The following is a 21,547-nucleotide window of genomic DNA, read 5'->3' as shown; positions in this document are numbered from 1 at the left end:
AATCTCACATAAATGTGCTACAAATTAACGACAATAAAGAATTTTGCAGACTCTTATTCTTGTCTCTACAAGCTTTCAAAAATTTAAGTCTCCATTTGATCACCCTGTATGAATATACGTGAATTTGCGTAAATATTCATTGTTTATTAGTGATAAGTGTGTATATCTTATATAGGGCGCTTCATAAAGTATAATCATAATATGAGGTGTGGATTACTGGATGTTAGAAGTGGAAATATTTTTTAACCCGTCCATTGCACCTTTTCGATATCTTGTACAGAAACTTTGTTTTTTCTTAAATTACTTGAAATATGTTTTTTAAAATAATGTATTTGCTCTCAAGATACACATAATCCTCATATGACCACACGAAAAAACCCTTCAAAATTGCTCTCACATGTAGACGTAGCATCACTATCCAAATATCGTTCTCCAAGGTAGACTCTCCTAACGAACACATACTCAACTCACACCCCCATCATAAAATCCTCCGTAAAACTTGCTCACACATGAACAGAGCCTAAAAATGCTCGCCAAAGCGCTAACCGGTAGGGAATTATCCCGACGATTCTAAAAAACGAGCATAAACAAACGGATCGCATCTGGTGTAGTCAGCGAGAGAGGAGCGCCCGCATTACTCTCGTCAAACAGCAATTAGCGGGAACGTTTAAGCGAACACGGGACCAGGCTATTAAACGTTAAAACCTTACAGACCGAAAACACCTCCGCGGTAGATCGATTATTCCCCCTGTCCCCCTTCCGCCAGGCTCCTGGAACATCGTCGACGATCCCTACCTCGCATGGCGGATGCTTAAACGATAATTAACGAGCAACGGCGTTACCAAGTCTCTCACCACGAGCGTAATGTATGTTTTCCGTGGTTGGTCGAGGTGTACCTAGACAGATCTCTCGGCTGCCGGTGGAATCGTGGGTCACGCCGCACGGAGATGTATGGCGCTCGATTCCGGGTCTCGGTGCGCTCTAACACGCGGTAGCCGCGGCCTTGACTCGAGATCCCGTGTTACGATACCTACACACAGTCGCGGGTTGGAAATCGAGGTCGTTTCTGAGATCGCCGTGTCGTTTAAAAGCCGTTGGTTCGACCGAACGGATACGCCGTATCGCGGCGAACGATCGACAGATCCCCATTTTCGGCGCACGAATTGAGCTGCGTGTCGCTCCGCGGGTAAACGGCCCCGAATTTCTTTTGCTTCCACGGGAACACGCCTGGGATCGATTTATCGACGCGCGTTACCGGAGACACGAACGTGCTTTAGTAAACGGGCGGATGATATTTCGCGATTTTATACATGTATACAGGGTGTCTCGAAATAGCTTCGATTCTTGGGAATGGAGGATTCCTGGGACGATTTGAAATAATTTTTTCCTTTGCGAAAATGTTATCCGAGGCTTTGTTAACGAGATATCGAAGAAAAACCATGACCAATCAGAGCGCGAGTCTGCCGGCCGAGCATCCGCGGTTGCGTTGGCTACGCGCTGTGATTGGTAGAGAACGCTACCGCGGATGCTCGGCCGGCAGACTCGCGCTCTGATTGGTCGAGGTTTTTCTTTAATATCTCGTTAACGAAGCCTCGGATAACATTTTTGTTAAGGAAAAAATTGTTCGAAATCATCCCAGGAACCCCTTCTTTCTGGGAGTCGAAGCTATTTTGGGACACTCTGTATATGAAACTTAATGGTCTTGGGATAGTTGGTCGCTTTGGTTTCACCGAGAGACTGTGCTAAACGATGCCGCTGCGTGTGACTGGTCGGACTGGCTGGGATTCGTACGGATCGTTTTCTGTTAATTAATATCTGTAATTAATTTCTGGCGGGGTAGTTAAGAGTTTCCGTGAACCGGTGGTTGCGGGGTTGTGAGAGGATCGGGTAGGGATCGTGACGGCCATATTCATGTGGACATTCCGTACACTGCGCAACGAATGTGTCCTTTGAATATTGTGTAATGTACTCACCCTCTTATCTATTCGGCATCTAGAAATATTTTGCAGTCATTCGAGCTTTTATTTATACACGACCAAACATGCGTTACATCGAACATTAACCGTCACCCTTAAGGTACGTTCTCACGTGACAGTAAATCGTGACTTTATGTATATGACTTTTGTCGTCGTGTTGTTACGACATTGGTTTACATTGTTATACAGCAGTGGTGGCCAATTTTTTACATACCATGCGCCAATTTGTTCACATACGAGTTCAGATGCGCCATACGTGAGTTTCTTAAGCCATATGCGGAAGGACCTGAAAGGATATAGAACAAAAGAATCGGCAATATGGACTTGAGAAATTTTATAATGAAATGTGCCACTTGTAATCTTCCAATGCACCATACGTTGGCCACCCCTGTTATGCAGTATCAGGACAAGAAAAGCCATGACTTTTACAGTCACGTGAAAACGTACCTTTATTGATAGTCAATTATGCCATCTTTCATGATTCTTGGTCTATCCTGACAGAGAGCTGAATCTATCCAAAAGTCAGTCTTTCAGGCTGAGTCCATAGTCACTCAGACACAGTGCAGATCCAACGACGTTATAATACACTTAGTTTAACCTATTAAGGACCAAAATTACATACCTAGGTAGAAGAAGAAATATTGATGAAAACAATACTATGCAAATTCCTGGAATTTCCTATCATAACCAAGATATTAAAAAAATAGAATTCAATAATGTAACATGACTGAAAAAATTTGCATATAAAACGTTGTTGTTACGAATTTGTTAAGCGTTATGAGCCTCCCATAAAGGTTGCTGCACACCCCTTGAAATTAATCGACAGTCCTGTCAAGTGTAGCTTCTTTCACAAATTATTTTAGAAAATGTCATGTTTCATAAAAATCCGTAGTCTAATCATTAAGAACCTGTACACTATCGTCTTAGAAAACCTCATTAAAATATGGACGAAATCGTTATTTACAAAGGTGTTTATACATTTTCTGAATTCTGATTTCAGGATCCACCTACGCTGTATCCTTCTTCTGCTCGATATGCGATCGCGAATGTATCGCTGGCTCCCCTCCATACCGTGTTATCCTCATTATCAGATATTAGACATGATGGCCGCACGCTGGCGTTCTCAACGCTCCCTTTAATGCAGATTAATTTCATTCCCAGAGGCGAAGTATTTGCGGAGCATTGGCGCCACATCCGCCACGCCCTGTAATTATGCCCCTGACGCCGGTACTACATACTCGTTAGCCGTTCCGCGCCGCGTTCGCGTTAAAAACGCCCAGGCCGCTTCCCAATTAACCGGAACATCCGGGGGATATATATTATAATTCCGCCTATGGACGGAGCGCAGCATCTGCCGCGGAAAACCCCGTCGACACCTCCTGATTCCATCTGAATATCCCTGTTTTTGTTCTGATTCTTTTATCTCTCCGCTTAGCTATAATTTTATATATATTTTTTTGAAGCTTTTATTTTCTGTTTCTTGTACCACCAGGGGCTGGTTCGTATCTTCGATGTGAAATATTATAAAGAATTCTATTTGAAATATAAGAAATTATCAGTGGACTGCAGATGTTTATGGATATAAGGATTTTTATAGATTGATTTGCAAAAACTGGAATCGATTGGACATTTCTTTATTTTATTTGTACTAATTAGGTACTACATATGATAAAGAATTCTTTAACGCTTTGACTGTGGCGTACTCTAACATATTAGGAAAACACTATTTAAACTGTGGACTATAGCGGTTTATTGAAACGGAAAATGTGTTGTAATGAGGAAAATTTACTGAGCGTATACATACGCCTGTCATAGTCGAAGAATTAAAATTGATCGATCTTTCCAGTAAGTATACTGAACTCCAAAGAATCATGTCTGTTATGAGTAGACCGCGAATGTTTACGCAAAATAAAAATTTGTAGAGCAATTTTTCGAAACTGGTCGTAATTATTCACCCTGTTAAGTATTCTAGTAGGTTTGAAATTAAAAGAAAACCCGAATGAACTTTCTGAAACTTTTTTAAATACATATAATCGGCAGTCTAGGCATAAATGTATGAAATCCGTAGTCATATGTCCCAGCATTTCTACCACGTACGAATACATAAATGCTACATACTAAACTATTACCTGCATCAATACCCAAAAATAATTATGTTTTTCACATACATACACTCCCGTTCATGAATATCAGAACACTTACCGAATATGCTGAAATTGCTGAAAGTCTAAAATAAATATTCTTTACGGACCATTAAACCTTATGCTACTATGAAATAATAAAAGTGGCCTAAAGTATATAATTTTTACAAAACATCACATTTCCTTCATACAGACCAGGTGTCCCAATACGAGCGGTAATGTACGTAAAATGGAGTACCTTTTCCCTAAATCCCTTCAACTAAATTTTCAATGAAGCAAAATTATCTTACCGAAAAAAGTCAAAATATCAATTAAATAAACAGTTACCATTCAAAAAATTCGTATTTTTCGTTCAATGTTAAAAAAACCATTCCCAATCGTAGCTTTAATATCCAACGAGTAGCTTTTCCATTCCCCCCTGGAAAACTTTTCGAACCAACCCGCAATATTTCCCACCACTCGAAAGCGATCCGCCCCACACAGAAGACCCAAGACGAAGTCCCTAGTCGCAATTAGATCGAGCCACAGACGCGTGTAACCCCTCGCGATCGATCCGTCGATAACATCCGGCCGTAAATTTTCCCATCTCGATCAACCCCCTCCCAACCCCGTCAACCACTATCCTCTTTCTATACGTGCGTTTCTCCGTCGACCTCGTCGGTTGACACGTACGCGCGCCCGGCACGCCGCCTGGAGGGGGTAGGCAGTCTTCTTTTTTCGCCCCTTTCGCGCCCCCGTCTCCGTGATTCCTTCCCCATAAGCAGTTTCTCGCGACCATGATACCAGACGTTCGCTCGCTCGCGCGCGTGACGCGCCTCCGAGATAGGGACTCGACTCACGCACGCACGCACGCACGCGTGTTCCCCCTAGTCGGTGAGGGTGGGGGGGAACAGATTCAGGATCAAGAAAAAGAGAGGAGCCCACCGCTGGAACGGCGAGACCGGCAAGAACCCACGAAGAAAAGGGGCGCTCGAGGGCCGATACGATAGTGGAAAGGGGGGGAGGGGGCGACAACGATGATGGAAAAAGAGAGGGATCATGAGAAATAAAGGGGGGAGGGGGAAGGTAGGATGGGATGGACGTGTATGAAGCGGGAGGGAAATGTCGCGTGTGACGAGTGAGGAAGAGAGAGAGAAGGAGAGCAACGGAAGCGTGGATCGAAAGGGGATCAGGGAAGAAGGGAACCAGGTTGGAAGAGTGAGGCCTTAGCGATCGAGAGAGAGAGAGAGGATATGTGGCTGGGAGCCGCGGGAGAAATTTCTCGATCAAATAAACGCGTTTCGCGGCGCGGGAGATCGCGACCACGCCCTGTCTTCTTTCACGACGAGGCCTTGCGGGCGCGAGTTTTCGAGGCAGAGTAGAGGCGAAAGGAGAGGAGCACTTGCTTGGGAGAGAACCGTTTTCGAGGCCGGTGGTTTGGATCGTTGAGGAGAGTCTGGTTGATTTGGGAGAGATAATGGAGCAGAATTCGGTGGGACATGGACGATCTTATTGTTGGGGCAGTGATCCCTCGATGAATGCGACACGAGAAACAGTGTTATTCCCATTACTGATTACTGGGGGATTCCCCTCTGGAATCGATCGAAACGGAATGAACAGAAGGTAAACATAGACTCGGTTTTGGGTTAAAAACAAATTTATCAGGGGCTGAAAACGTTTCTGTCTTGCCAGGAATGCTCTGAAGCAGAACCGAGTATGTCGCACTCATCGAGACATTACCGTAGTTACGTAGTTGAGATTGTTTATTGTTCTGTTTTTTTTTGTTGATTGTTATAGGTGGTCAACCTTGAGCTTGAATATGTAGACGTGGTTGCATCGAATCGACGAATCGTGCGCATGTTATTCTTCAAACTGTACCGTGAACGAGTGACATTTCATAATCTGATTTGACTGGCAAGTTTTTCTGTAGGAGTCGATTATATGCTTCCCCCACGTTGTTAGATCACTAGTCCTCTCCTGGTTGTGATTCATAAAAGAAGCAATATCGTCGCCCGGGTTCTTAACTGTTCTAACTTATTTTTCAACAAAATTTAGTTAATCAATTTACATGCGTCTCATTCACGTAAGTGGTACAAAGAGGAGTTCATTGACTTACGTGTTCGTGACCTTAACCCTTTTGTGGGCATCCACAATATTCTGGGTTATTGAGCAATTGAAATATTTTTAATCTGTCAGATTAAATAAACGTAGATAAGTTTACTTTCATACTTTTTTGGAACTCTTAGTTTTTCCTTCCTAAAATATACCAAGTGCTGTGTTAGACAAGAACATAAAAAATTGTGAAAGGAAATTTAGAAATGGGTACCTGGGTACCCTAGTTGCCTACACAAGGGTTAAAACGACCTCGACTTCGAAAATTCGTGATTTCGAATTGGGGGAATGAACACCGTGGAAGAAGCCGATACGGTAAAATTCTTAAGCCATCTACGCCAATGGGGTGACTCCCTTCGTCCTGCGCCGCTCGATGGAATCCTTGAGACACTCGTTTCGTCTCTTTTACCCGTGTACGCTTAATGAAAGTTCGAAATCTCCTTGAGTTTTGTGGCCGAGCTATATTCGCCACCGGCAAACAATGTCCTCTGTCACATTCCACGGTCTTCAATCTACCACGGGCGCTGACACGTTGAATCTGTAATGAGACCAATCCCGAAAATGGCACCCGAAGGTCATGGCGATATTCACAAGAAAAAAATCATTTACAGGCTGACGTGTCAAAACTGATCATTGAGGAAGTGAAATCAACCTGATTAGACGAATGATATTTTGTTTTTTTAAGCATACGATATTTTATTAAAATATTCACTGGTCACTTCTACAATATACCGGTAATTTTTCTTATAATCCTGTTCGGAATCAGCAATTAACTATTATGACTATAATCATATTAATTATATCTGGAACGTAGCATAATAAAACAATTGATGAAGTTAATTAAGTTTTTATTTCCTACTGAATCACATGGAACTCTTAACGCGATAACTGCCACAGTGAAAAAAGTCATACGTAGCCAGACACATTTATTTTGTTTTTTATGTCAGAAATCGTCGGAAAAAATCTATTAGTTAATAGAGGCTGTTAATCTTGTTTTAAATTACGATACGATATTAATTTTACGAATAAATTTTGTAACGGTGTTTAAATTATACTGTTATGATATAATAGAGGTCACGGGATCAGTACATATATAAATCGCTTGCAATCAGTTTTAGCACATTACAGACCCTTCTCGATTATCGTCTGGATTGTTCTACACGATTATTGTCCAGGCATCCCCACTACTGGGGCCATGAAACTTGTCGAATTTACGAGGGTCCGAAGCATTTTACCTTATAACATTATTGTCCCAGCGCGGACTCGAGTTCGGGACAATAATCGAGAGGAGTCTGTACTTTCGTCAAATTTTTGTAGAATAATATTTTTCTTTTTTTTTAACGATCAGACCTCTTCCCATACTTTTGGTCGGTAGTGTACGCGTAACCTATATTTGGGTAACGTGGCAGTCAAAGTGTTATTAAATCAAATGAAAATTCTTTTCCATTCCATTCTCTGTAATTTAAACTATAAAAATGTATTTTATTCAGTCTAACCATGTCTGCAGAAATATCCACAGTCTAGATCGTATCGTTCACCGTCGATTTACCCCATTTACACGGTTTAGCGATTAACCACACGTTCCGACACCATCAAATCCCAAACACTCGTCACACGAGCCGCCGCCGCATCTCCAGGCGCAGAAAATTAATATTCATCGAGCCACCTGTCGCCTCGTCGTGAAAGGAGGCGCGAATCAGTCCGGACCGAAGCGTTTTAATTTCACCGAAAGCTTATTAAAATACTTCTCGGCCACGGAATATTACTCGGTACCTCTCGTCGCGGCCACGTAATAGAATCCGTCCGGATTTACGACAGATTAAATCCTTTTATGATTGAAGCACCGCCGTACAACGGTTCGGGCCATCCCCGCGAATACGATATTAAATGAGCATTAAACGGAAGGGGGCGCCTCGTTAATTCAATGTTAATTTCAAAGAGCCCGCTAACGCCGCCCGAGTTACTTACGACGCCCCTGATCATCGCCGCTGCTGCCTCCCCGATGGTCCGTGATCTTCGTTCCTCGGGCTTTAACGAGCCGGCCGATATTATACACATTTTGAGCGGGGTAGATATCCACTAATGATGCAATCGCCATTACTGTTTTCTATCCATGGAGGAAAATGGGGGAATTACGAACACCTATGGAAAAAATGTAAGAAAAAAGAAAATATTAGAAAGATAATAATTTCTTTATAACTAATGGGATGATGTATGAACATTCAGTGCCGAAGGGCATTAGAGCACTCATCGATAATTTACTGTTCTTACTTCAATTTGTCACAAAAATGAAGATGAACAAAAATCTTGAACAGTTTTAACTTTGATCAGTGGACGTGTCACGTAGCAAGAGGAGGATTTGTTCATGCTTTTTAAAATTATATAATTATCGTGTCCGTAATTCCCCCACTCTTATTTGGTTACTGTTACTTATTACTTTATCAAGTGGACTAGACTTGGCTCTGCTCTGAACGTATGTAGGGGAAAGGTGTCTAAAACGATCCCTCGGGGTAAAATGATTCCTGGGTGCCCTGTGGTCATTAGTGGTGTTATATCGTAATGTCGTTCTAGAATAGTTCTCCCCGCACGTCACTAGTCAGTGACTAGTAGTAGACTGAATATCAGTATTCTCAATTTATCTAAGATCAGGTCTTTTTCAATGTTGTGTAATTTTTGTCATAAACGGTTTAATGTGACAGCTGCTGCTTGCGCAGATTTAACCACAATTCAATAATAAGTTAATTAATGTTTCGTTACCGCATGTAATAAGTTGATGTTATATTCAACCGCTGAATGTAAGTTGGGTGTTTGGGGTCATATGATCCCTCTCTACTAGGATAAAATGATACCAGGAATCATTTTACCCCTATGCTATATTATTGTTTTTTGTTTTAGTTACAACAATGCCGCATCAAAGCTGTTTTTATTTAAATAATATGTAATAACTGAAATGCTTTTTAATGTTCGTCGTATTTACTATCAGTAGGTATAAAATGATCCTTAAGTATGCCTTCAAAGAAATGTGAATAAAAAATATAATTGATCAGGTAGCTAAATTTTATTTAAGCCAATGATAAGATAGACTAACTTACTTAACGAACTTACAAAAACTACTTTACTTTTATTTAAATAATCAGCATTTGTATTTTTTATATAAATTACGCCTTAAAGGGATCGTTTTAGACACCTTTTCCCTAACTATGGACTCGCCCTTTATCGTTCAGTACCTGCATACGTCCGTTCTGTTATCAGTACAACGACGTTTATTGTGATTAAAGACCGTTTTCTGGTACCTGGCGTTTCCCGCGCCCAGTTGCCGCGCACCCACCATTCATTATACGGGGATTTTTCTCCGTCAGGCCTGCGGCAGACACGTTCTCTCTGCTCGCCGTGTACACCAACGGTCGTCGACGGAAAAGGTCAGCCCGCGTGGAATGGTAATGCGTGCACGCGACGACCTTCGTCATCGCGACCGCCATTTTTCACCCTGTAATTGTTGTACAACCACGCGGCGGACCGTGACTCGCGTGTCTGTATTTGACTTGTGATCGTTTTACGACTCACTTTCGCGAACCGTGGTGTCGGTCTCGGAGACAAATTCGAGCGCCACGATCGGAATTTCTCGTGATCTCGCGCCTCACCACTCGCGTGACCTTATTTACCTTTACAGTACGGAGGACCATTTTCCTTTCCTCGTTGCATCCTATTTTTATCGGTGCGTAATGGACCGTTTATGAAATTTTATCTAAAAACCGACCATTATTCTCTGTTTATTTAAAATTATACACTGGAGGTTTCGTTTATCTTGACCTTTTACAAAGTATGTCTTATTTTGCTCGAATAAAATTGAATATAATCAATTGATAAATCTTGAAAGAAATAACTAGTAGTAAAAATAATTAGTAGATCCGAGAAGATGTTTAAAAACAGTGGTGGTCTTGTTAATAGACAGTCCAGAAGAATTCTCTCTATCCTACATTTAAAGAAAAACTGTCTACTGTACATGTATGTATTCACAGTCCATTACAAAGTTAACCAGACCCGAAGCCCACAAGAAATTCGCCCATTAAACGTGTCTTCCTCAAAACAACCCTCTTGGGAAATTATTCTACGTCTCTAGAGATCCCGCCATTTGAGGAGATGCCGCTGAGAAGGTATTCTACCATGATCTTCTCGGGATACAAACTTTCAAAGAGAAAGAGAGATAGAGAAAGGACGAAAAGACACGCAGCCTCAATCCACTATGACACTTTCTAATCCTTGAACTAAGTAGAACACGACCCAAAATGCTTCGACAATACCTTGCGCCATCTACTATCACGTATCCCCTAAGTCTTCCTTTTTTTCTTCTCAGGATTTAATGTCGCATCGACACAAGATGATTAGCCATAAGTGTGACTCGGTGATTTTCTACATCTCGTTGTTAGATTTTGTGGACTATTTGGGTTTCCTTTAGACATTTAATATAGTACTAGGACGTCAAGTCTATACTTGGGTGAAGTTTGAATTTCTATCTCCGTATTCCAAATTTTCTACACTCATATAGCATTAATTACTCGAAACCACCTGGTTACAACAGTTACACAGCAGTGGGTCTGATTTCTTTAATAGATTCCTCAAGATAGTCTTCCACATCTTCCTCTACAATTCCCACATTCCTCAAGATAGTCTTCCTAATTCTTCTCTACAATTCCCATCTTTCTCAAGATAGTCTTCCTTATCTTCCTCTACAATTCCCATAATCCTCAAGATAGTATTCCTCATTTTCCTCTACAATTCCCATATTACTCAAGATAGTCTTTCTCGTCTTCTTCTACAATTCCCATATTCCTCAAGATAGTCTTCCTCATCTTCCTCTACAATTCCCATAATCCTCAAGATAGTATTCCTCATTTTCCTCTACAATTCCCATATTCCTCAAGATAGTCTTCCTCATCTTCCTATACAATTCCAATATTCCTCAAGATAGTCTTCCTCATCTTCCACTACAATTCCCATATTCCTCAAGATAGTCTTCCTCATTTTTCTCTACAATTCCCAATTTTCTCAAAATAGTCTTCCTCATTTTCCTCTACAATTCCCATATTCCTCAAGATAGTCTTCCTCATTTTCCTTTGCAATTCCCACATTCCTCAAGATAGTCTTCCTCATCTTTCACTACAATTCCCATATTCCTCAAGATAGTCTTCCTCATTTTCCTCTACAATTCCCATTCAGATCGAGGAATGGGACTAAACGATAACGAAACCTGGTGTCATCTTCCAATCACTCAGTCCCAGGTCCAAAGGGCTCCGACACTTTGCAACTATCAATCGATAGCTCCCCACATGCATCCTCTAATACTAAGCCACAGTATCATACATTGAGTCTCGCACGGACGGAAGCGGAATCGTCGTCGGCGATTTGCTCCGCGGTTGGGATCGCTCGCGCGCGGCGAGCGGAGAATTTCATTGAACAGTTCTTTGCCCGAGGCCCCCGATCCGGCCGGGAAGCCGTAATAGGCAGGAAAATGTCTGCAGGACGCGCGCGGCAGGATATGGCAAGTGGAGCTACTCAATTCGCTGAACTGGTCTGGCGTGTGCTACCGCGGAATCGGTCGCAGCTGACGTTGAATGCCTAAGTCGCGGACGTTTTTCCGTCAAGCATGTAACCGAGGAGCGCCGAGAGAGAGTCAACAACCCCCGTGTCCCTGGTGCCCTAAGCCCCGTGGCGCGACTCGTGCACGCGCGCGCAACCAATGACCACGACCAAGATCAACGGCGCAAGAGACTCGTTGCGCGCGCGTGTTTGCTTCGACGATTGAAAAGTATCCATGGGATCTTACGAGCGCGACTTGCTCCCTCCGGTGATAGGGACCCTTGTGTCCCTCGAGTTCCTTGTTGCTGGATGTTTTATCGCGGATGAAGCTGCCACGGGCCCCATTCGGTACGACTGAAAATAGCGGTTGGATCGTTGGATTTTTAGAGGGGGGATTTATACTGGGTGAGAGACTTAAGGGGTTACGTTAGTGTGACGGTTTCAGAAAATCGGGTTTTTCTTTTTTGCAATTTTTTCAGGAAGAGGAAGGTGTTTTATATGGCTCGGAATAGGTGATTAGCTGTATGTATAAAACATTTATCTTTTTATGCTCGAAAACAGTACTTGAAACTTTGATCGCGTTTTTCTCGCAGCTACTTTTTCTTAACGGCCATGATAACTTAAAAACTAATTGACCGATTTAGCTCAAACTTGGCATATCTATTCATCGGATGTGTCATTCTAGCCCGTACCACGAGTTTTTGGATATATTAAAAATTACAAAAAACCAGCCATTTTTACCTACTTGAAATTTTGATGCGAAGGTAGCTACCAACAATTGGATGTCATTGCAAAATTGTGAATCAAGAACGAATATTCTAGGGATCTTTATAAATATACCGAGGATTTCAATGTGAAATAACATTCTACAAAATAATTCATGAAGACAAGGATAGAAGTAGGATTCCATTTCGTCTTATGTATATCATTGACGTTAAAAATAACTTAAAAAATTCTTGACAGCCGATGAAAGTATCATCTTTTATCGTATTTCCCAGAGTCTCTTAAGCTCCACAGCCCACTTACAAACCACACGAATCACAAGTTTCCAAAACAGTAGTTGGATCCTCAAATCCTACCCTCAGAATATCGTTCTAATTAAGCCCAAATAAATTTGAAATTTCCATCTGCAAACAATCAATGTATACCAGTAATCGTACATACTCTAGAGAAAATCCCAGTGGCTCGAATAAATTACACAAATCCGAAGTTCCGGTACGAAGGTGACCAGGGAACTCTTTAGGAGATAGAAAGCCACCGAAGAATTGTAAATGAAGTCTCTCGTTGGATCTAGGCAGCCTGAATTACGAGGAGGCCCGTTCACTCATGAATGAACCGAGAGAGTGTGTCGAATACTGCACAAATACACTTTGCGAAATTTACTTCGAGGGGCTGTTCCTCGTATCCCGGTTACATTACGAGCACATTGTAACGTTTCGACGAAGGTCCCGTGACCCTTTCCCCATTCAAAGGACCACTATATCCAGTTTTAAATGGCCGCCGCGTTTCCATCCGTTTGGAGGTCGGGACGATTCCCGGGGACGATAGCGGTCAATGAAATTCCGCGCTTCGAGAGCGGCCAGGCGTCGTGGTTCGAGACGAGAAGGAGATCGGCGCGGCGGCACATTCCTCTGGAGGCTGTGGCGGCGCGCGCGCGCGCGCATTGGCGAAAGGCACTCGCGGCCGTTCGGGCTCGCGAAAAGGAAAGGGACACACCCATGCATAGCATACCGTCTTACGGGAAATCTGCCTGCGATGGGGAATCCGTGGCATCCGAGAACTGTATCGAAATTCATTTCATGCTCTGAAATTTCGATACTACGAATTCAACGAAAAGGATTACAGTAGAAGGTAGATTATTCGAATTATTGGGGAGACAAATATATTTGTTCGGATAATTGGTTTTTCCGGATACCATCTTACGGGAAATTTGCCTGGGATGGGGAATCCGTGGCATCCGAGAACTGTATCGAAATTCATTTCAGGCTCTGAAACTTCGATACTACGAATTCAACGAAAAGGATTATAGTAGAATGCAGATTATTCGCATTAATGGGGAAACAAATATATTTGTTCGGATAATTGGTTTTTCCGGATACCGTTTTACGGGAAATTTGCCTGGGATGGGGAATCCGTGGCATCCGAGAATTGTATCGAAATTCATTTCAGGCTCTGAAACTTCGATACTACGAATTCAACGAAAAGGATTACAGTAGAATGTAGATTATTCGGAGTAATGGGGAGACAAATATATTTGTTCGGATAATTGGTTTTTCCGGATACCATCTTACGGGAAATGTGACTGCGATGGGGAATCCGTGGCACCCGACTACTACCCGATAACTGCACTACGAATATTTCTGCATTTAGAGCAAATTGTAATATGTAAACTGTAGTAAAATAAAGACTTTAATAAAACTTAATGATACTTACATATTATTATCAACATAACAAAACATCTAGCGCAGGAAATAAATCTTATTTTCATGTTTATATATTAATGCCTAAAATTGTAATTTATAAACATCTTCAGTCTGGTAATAACAACAGTGTTCCTAATTCAAATAAATACAGCAAAAAATCTCTATCCAAAAAAGTGTATAAGATATCGTATGTTCAGTGAGCTTTGAAATTGATGCGCCTCCATGTACGGGGTCCAACGAGGTTAAAACACGGAGACGCTACGGGGTTAACAACGTCCAGAGCACGAGAACGCGTGCGCGCAGCTGCTCGAACATGTCAGCAGGACGGCCGTCGCTTCTTCTAGTGGTGGCAGCGTCGTGGTTGCAGTTGCGTCCAGCGTGGGTTACCGCACACTACGAGCAAGGTGAAAGAATGTCAAATGATGATTGGTCATTGCGGTGGCCAATCGGTCCCCGACTTCTCGTCTGGTAGGTAGGCGCTCGACGTTTCGCGTAACCGGCACCGCCTCCCGATGCATCGAGCTGCTCGTAAATACCGCCTGGTTGACAATGATACAATCGACACTTCGCCGTGCCGTCCAGACCGTTTGGAATCATCGTTTTCACTCGGGGACGATTTGTAGCTCGAGACATCACGTGGACAAGGAGATTTCGGCGGATTCGTAAGCCTTTCGGAGAACGTGTTGTACAGGGTGCTACAAAAAAGGGAAATGATTAGGTAATCCATTGTTCCCACATAGAACGATAGCTCTCAAAGCGAGAAGGTCACGCTTGAAAAATTGTTTATAACTTCGAAAATATTAATTTTTCGACCTATGTTTATCAGGACTTTTTTTTATTATTTGGCGAGTACTGTCTACCCTGGAAGTTATGGACACTTTTTTGTATCACTCTGTATGTATATCATGTTCATAGGGAATTTCAATATATTCGGACATTTGAAGTAGGTCCTTAAACTCGGTATTATAAAATACAACTTTCGATGATATTTAAATTCATTCCTTTACTAAGAAACAACTGTAATGTTTGATTATCAGGCATGGAGGCATCGAAGTCTCCAGCTGCGCCGTGTTTCACGGTTCTGCGATTATACAAAGTGCAGCGATCAGTATTACTTCCATCAATCCGAAAGCATCGATACATTTTATAATATTCCCAATAAAATCAAGCTCTCGTAAACGTATCCCAGGCACCATCATCGTGTTTAATATGTATGAACCTAATTTCCGCATGACTTTACGCGATCACACGATCGAGGAAGCTTGTGATCGTTTCGCCACGGAACATCCTGTGCAGCCCGTCGTATCACAGCATCGGACATTCAATGTCGGATTTTAATTCGTTGGATCATTCCACCTGTCACATATACTGTCGTTACCGGCCAGTCTAGATTAGTACGGATGGTACGGACTAGATCTTACTTAACATCACCGTCCACGGATTAGATCTACACAACCGTCGTTCTAAGTCCAATTTACGCGGCAATGATTTACGGACTTATTACCCGATGCAACATTAATACCATCTCTGGGTGTACCTGTCTCATTTGCAATGCACCCCACCGGCATACCTGTTTCTATGTCGCGCGCGAAAAATTACCTGGCGTCGTGGTCTCTGGACTCGAGGGGGGATCTATTAAGTAGTAACCTCGCTGTATGTCATCGGTCATCACTAACGTGGAGGAGACCCCCTTCTTCCTGCATCGCGGCGTGACTGCGATTTTTTCTTGTCGTGAATATCGTTACACGAGTATTTACTTCTATCCTGGCTGCGATAGTCGATACCAGGCGGTATACCGTTAAACGGGAAGATATCAACCTGCTGTGGGTTCACCAATGACCCATGGATCTTGAAGGAATCGCTGGAAACAATGCGACTGGGCCGCTGCGTGTATAATGGCCGTTGGGGTACGATAAATCGACGGTTACGGGATCTACGGTATTCGCGACGCATCGCAAAGGAACTGCCTCCTCTTTCGGTATTCTCTATCGAAGTATTTTATGGCATCGTTGCAACGGAACTTTATGGGTTAAAAAGGAAAAAATTGACCGACCGAACGATTATTTCTGTTTGTTTTTCCATTCTTCAATCTGACCTGTGTCGACTTCACGGTTATTTCAATCTTTTCCCGCAAATTCCTCAGTTTATGGAGTATATGGAATAATACGTATTATATGTTCCTGTTGTATGTAAACTGGCGGTCATATACTTACGGACAATTTGTATTTTAATTACAATTTTTTTTTCCATTCAATTGGCGTCGCAACTGCTTTCACGTAAACGAAACCAATACACCTATATCTCCTTTTTTTTAACGGGGGAAACCTTGACGAAAGTGCACCGTTTCCGCTGGGGGCGGCCAATGCGATGTTTCATCCGTTAAAAACCCCCCGGTGACCCCAGTGGCCATGGGATCGTTCTACCACTCGCATCTTTCTTGTCCCAGACCTAACCCAGGCCCCAAATCTCAAAGGAACAACCCATCAGATTCAGATCGTCCATCACGTAGAACCCCCCTAGTTCAATTTTCTCCAACGATCCTCACGCGATCCAGCTCGCGGCGTTCGTCTGCCCAGTTCACGATCGGAAGCTTATAATTCGACGTAACGAGTGGATCGTTGCCTGTAATATACACACACACGGTATACCGATGTTCACAACCGTGGCGCTCCGGGATCCCGTCTCAAGATGCTTGTACGTGACCATCATTCAGGATCGGCCGATAAATAATTACCGATAGTCCCGGGCCCGTTGTAGACAGGACAGGCATATCGAACAGGAAGACGACAACGGTGGATAGTGGTGTGTATGCAGGTACAGAGGCGAACCGTCGTCCTGTGGCTCTATTACCGGCGTTCTGACCAACGTGAGTTGTCGTGTTACACAGGGTGGGGAGGGGAGAACCATTTTATCGGTTTCCACGACGTATTTTCATCGGGGCGACCGTATAAATTTCGCCGATAGGATCTCGACAAATGAAATTACAGGGCGGGCCCCCGTTAGACCGAGAACGTTACATTGTACATTCCGGTATCACTGGGCGTCATCGGCTACGATGCTGACTCTACCAGACTTGAATCTCGATCCTCCCGCGGTCGGAACACCGTGGCGCTGCCGGGCGAAAGTGAACAGATCGCTGGACAATCATTTAGAGGACCCCACCGAGATTGCGCAGCTAATCTTGTCCGTGCAGACGCATCAACATTAAACGTCGGGGGGAAAGCATCGGATGGAGAGGGGGAAGGCACTACCGGCGGAGCTTAAAATACATTGTCATTAAATGCTCCGCCGGGGATTATAATCATCGGTCATTCAATAGCTATGTTCAATAGCTTGTGTCACGTGGATTGTATGCACAGGGTGTCCAGAAAGATATGGGAGAATTGAGTGGGGAAATGGTAGAAGGGATTCAGAGATGGACGATTACGATCAATTGCTACTTTTTCGGAAATTTTTTCAGAGATTATTTAGTAAACTGATCTTTGTAATTTCACAAATAAAATTCAAGTCGCTTGGGCCAATTTTGAAAAGTTGTTCTGGTTTAGAGGGTGTGACAAGAAAGCCTCGACAACGAGCAACGACCTACAGAATAATTTACAGACTCCTCTCGGTTATTGTCCCGAACTCGGGTCCGCTTTGGGACAATAATCGTATAGGGCGAAATGCTTCGGACCCTCGTAAATTCGTTTTTTGCCCGAAACCCGAGTCTCGGTAATAAAAGCAGAGAAGTAACAAAATATGTGCTTGGTAGGTTCCACGGTCCCAGTGGGTATAATACCTGGACAATAATCGTGTAGGACAAACCATACGATAATCGAGAGTAGTCTGTATCCCCAAGGCATCGCATTCATAAACAAGAAAACAAAAAAATAAATTTGGAATATAATAACAAGTTTTTGGTTGTAACAACGTTTCTGACGCCTTTAAGACGATATTTAAATGTTGACAATCGTTGTATTATCGTTGTAAATTAACCAACTGTAATAATTGTAGGCCCAACGTTGGATATTTGTTGGAAAATGATCATAACTTTTCGTCATAGGCCCTATGTTGGGAATTTGTAGGCAAAAACACTAACCATATCCGAACTAACTCCCAACCGTTGACCAACCATAAATGCTACTAGGGCGTTCAATCAGATTTTCCATTTCGGCCACGCTGCACAGTCTAGCGTGACTTAAACCGAAGAGGAGGAGGCGAATGAGCGCTTCCATTCATAATCCATTCATAAATTAGCTCGACCTGTGGATAATGGCGCGTTGGGAGGGGATGCGAAGAAGGTCCTACCGTAACGATTTCTCGCCGTTGACCCGCGAACCGGTCGAGAAAGGTAGAACAGATACTGTATATCGAACGCGTGGCAAAGCGTTGCGATCGGTTACGATCCGCCGCAGTGATTGTCGCGGCTGGAACGTCCGCGCGACCCAGTGGAATTTATGCGCTCAGGCGTCGCCCCGGACACCGGTTGATCTACAACGGCCCTCGTATAATGTCCCTATCGTTCGGCTCAGACGCACGTAATGGCGTACGTTCGACGGAGCAACGTCCGTTTTTTGTGTGATTATTTATCGAGGCGAACTGCCCCCAGTTATACGAGCGAGGGGTGAGGACTGTATCAGCGAGGACGAAAACTTTCTTCTAAATTTTTTTTGTAAACGATTATTCATATCTTTATCTAATTTTTGTTAATCTCTCAGCTATAGTGCCACTTTTTAAAAGTGTGTATCTACGTTCATTACATTCAATGTCATTTTTTTCTTCTAGAGTAAGTTCAATTATTAAGCTTTCGAATGATATATCATTAATTGAAAATAGTAATATACGTAAATAGGAACTTAAGCACATCATCGAAAATTCAGTCAAGTAAGAGTAATCTAATTCGTACAATTTGGGGGCCACAGGAAAAGTTATAAGTATTTATAAATATTTTGATTCTACGGGGGTACATCTGCTACGAGTACGAATGCTTTTGTGAGCTTCAGTTATATTACTTTGTATTTGTATAATATATTACTATGAGTTTTTATTTATATGTATTACTATGAATGGTTATTTTTCAATAAACGACGCATCATTCGAAAGCTTAGTTATTCCACAACATATCCCTATCGATAAACATTTCAGACCACATATTATTAAAGAATCATTCAGTCGTTCGAATTCCAGAATTGCAAGGTTACGAATACTCCTCTGACTCACAGTATATGTATACTGAATTTAACAAACGATTACATAGTGGTACCTACACCAACACAACGTCAGCACAGACCTTCCCTCAATTTCCCCGTCGTGTTCCCCCCCAAGAACGCATTTCGTAGGATCTGGTATAACCGAATTAAGCGTTCCCCTGTTAGAACCAGGATCGTCATCGCGGTACACAGATCGCGATCCACTATAACGAGACGGAGCTTTTAACGGAACAAACGCGCCCGTCCGTGTTCGTATTTATATACGGTCGAGATGTCGGTTGAATATGGTCCCTCGTATAACGTCGCTATCGCTGGTCAAACGGGGCGTAATGGCGTTCATTCGACGCTGGTGTGGAACGGTGTTTTAGGGGACGGGGTCTAAGCATCGGTGATTATTTATCAGAGGACAACCGGAACGAGGCATCGTTCGGAACGAAACTGTTCCACGAGATATCTCGACGCTTGTTTCCTTCGTACTGTCCCCCCCCCACCCTGTTCTCTTAACTTCTGTCATTCTTCAGGGTACCGCCGTGGTCGTGTTTAGCGATACCACAATGACCAACGTCGCCGCGACATTATACGGTCAACGTGATGGTGGTGGTGGTGGCGACGCAACTAGAACCATGGAAATTCTAACGAGAGGTTCGCGAAGGTCAAGGTATTTAGAGGCGATTGCCCGTACCGGCGGCGTTAAGATGCACGATGATCGTGACTAATTGAATAGTTTAAGAAAGTTAATTTTCGACGCCGTGCTTTTAATACTTATCGGTTTTAAACGCTCGATGGCTGTTCTTCGCGGTTGTTGCAGGGTTTAATGGTACATTTAGACACTGATTTTGAACAATTAATTTTAATAGATTTAAGTAGCGTGTATAACGCGCTCCGTATTTGAAAAATTGATTTAGTAGTAGATGGATGTTTGTGCATTTGTAGCATCTTTTAACTTGGAAAATGCAGTAAGATAAAAAAACAAGTGTCAACTGTTTCTACCACAGAATATAAGGTCTGCCAAACATTCCAGCGTTTTCACGCGTATATCACTTTTTAAGAAAATGTAAGCTACAAATTTAAACATGCAATATCTTACTCTATCGAAATCCACATACATCTCTAAATATCACACATACCTATATGTATAGGGAATCTAACAGTCTATATTCTGTTAGAAGAAACATCTAATAGAACGCTCCTTACCTTAAGCTAAACATTCCGCTAAACTCGTTACATATGTATCTTTGTAGACCTGTCACCTATATAATGTAAATTTTTGTAAATTAATGGGCTTTGTTCCGTGCAAATAAATATTATTATTATTATATTAAAACCCATGTAAAGCCATATAACTCTCATCGACATTTCTTTTCTGCACGAATAACAAAAAAAAACCTTTCGTAAAATTCTTTTCATTAACAATTTTTTAAGAAACGACGACCATCAAGCAAAATCTTCACAACATTACTCAGGGTGATGATCGTGGCAACACATTAAAAAATCATCGACATCGGAGGTTGATACCTTCTTGTAAATATTTACAGAATTTCGTACATACACTTTCTTCGGTGTATTCACCACGCATTGAAATCCCCGGGCAGCATCAACGCCGCCAACCACGCATCGAAGTCACCCGAGCGCACTGGCGGTGTCTGTTTACCACGCATTGAAATCACTCACTCGGGCCGGATACATTACTCTCGGCGCTTGCAGTATTTTTTCGATGTCTCCGAAGAAACATTCATAAAATCTAGAACAGGAATCATTCGACCGCGGGAATTACACTATTTATTATTCCCAAAAAGGACATCGAGGATCGGTTCCGCGGGGAAAGGAAGTCTTTGATACGACCGGAAAATGGAACATCGGGAGGTTGCATATATACAACATATACACACTGAGTGGAAAACTCAATTTAGTTCTTGCATGACTGGCACCGATCTCTTCCTTACGTCCCTTTTTTTCTCCCCGCTATTTCCTTTTTTTCGTCTCTTCTTCTCTCCAAGCAGTCCCCGCAACGTCCATCGCGGAGTCGTTATTAAACGAAGAAGCCGTTTATTTTTCTGCCGGCAACCTGGTACACACACCACGCGTCTCTATTATCGTTCTCGCCATCGCGAATTCGCAGGAAGCTCGTTCACTCTCCCCTCCCATCTCGA

Source organism: Dufourea novaeangliae, unplaced genomic scaffold (assembly GCF_001272555.1).
Source record: "Dufourea novaeangliae isolate 0120121106 unplaced genomic scaffold, ASM127255v1 scaffold8, whole genome shotgun sequence".
In the NCBI taxonomy this organism is placed as follows: domain Eukaryota; kingdom Metazoa; phylum Arthropoda; class Insecta; order Hymenoptera; family Halictidae; genus Dufourea; species Dufourea novaeangliae.
Note: the sequence above shows the minus strand (reverse complement) of the source record.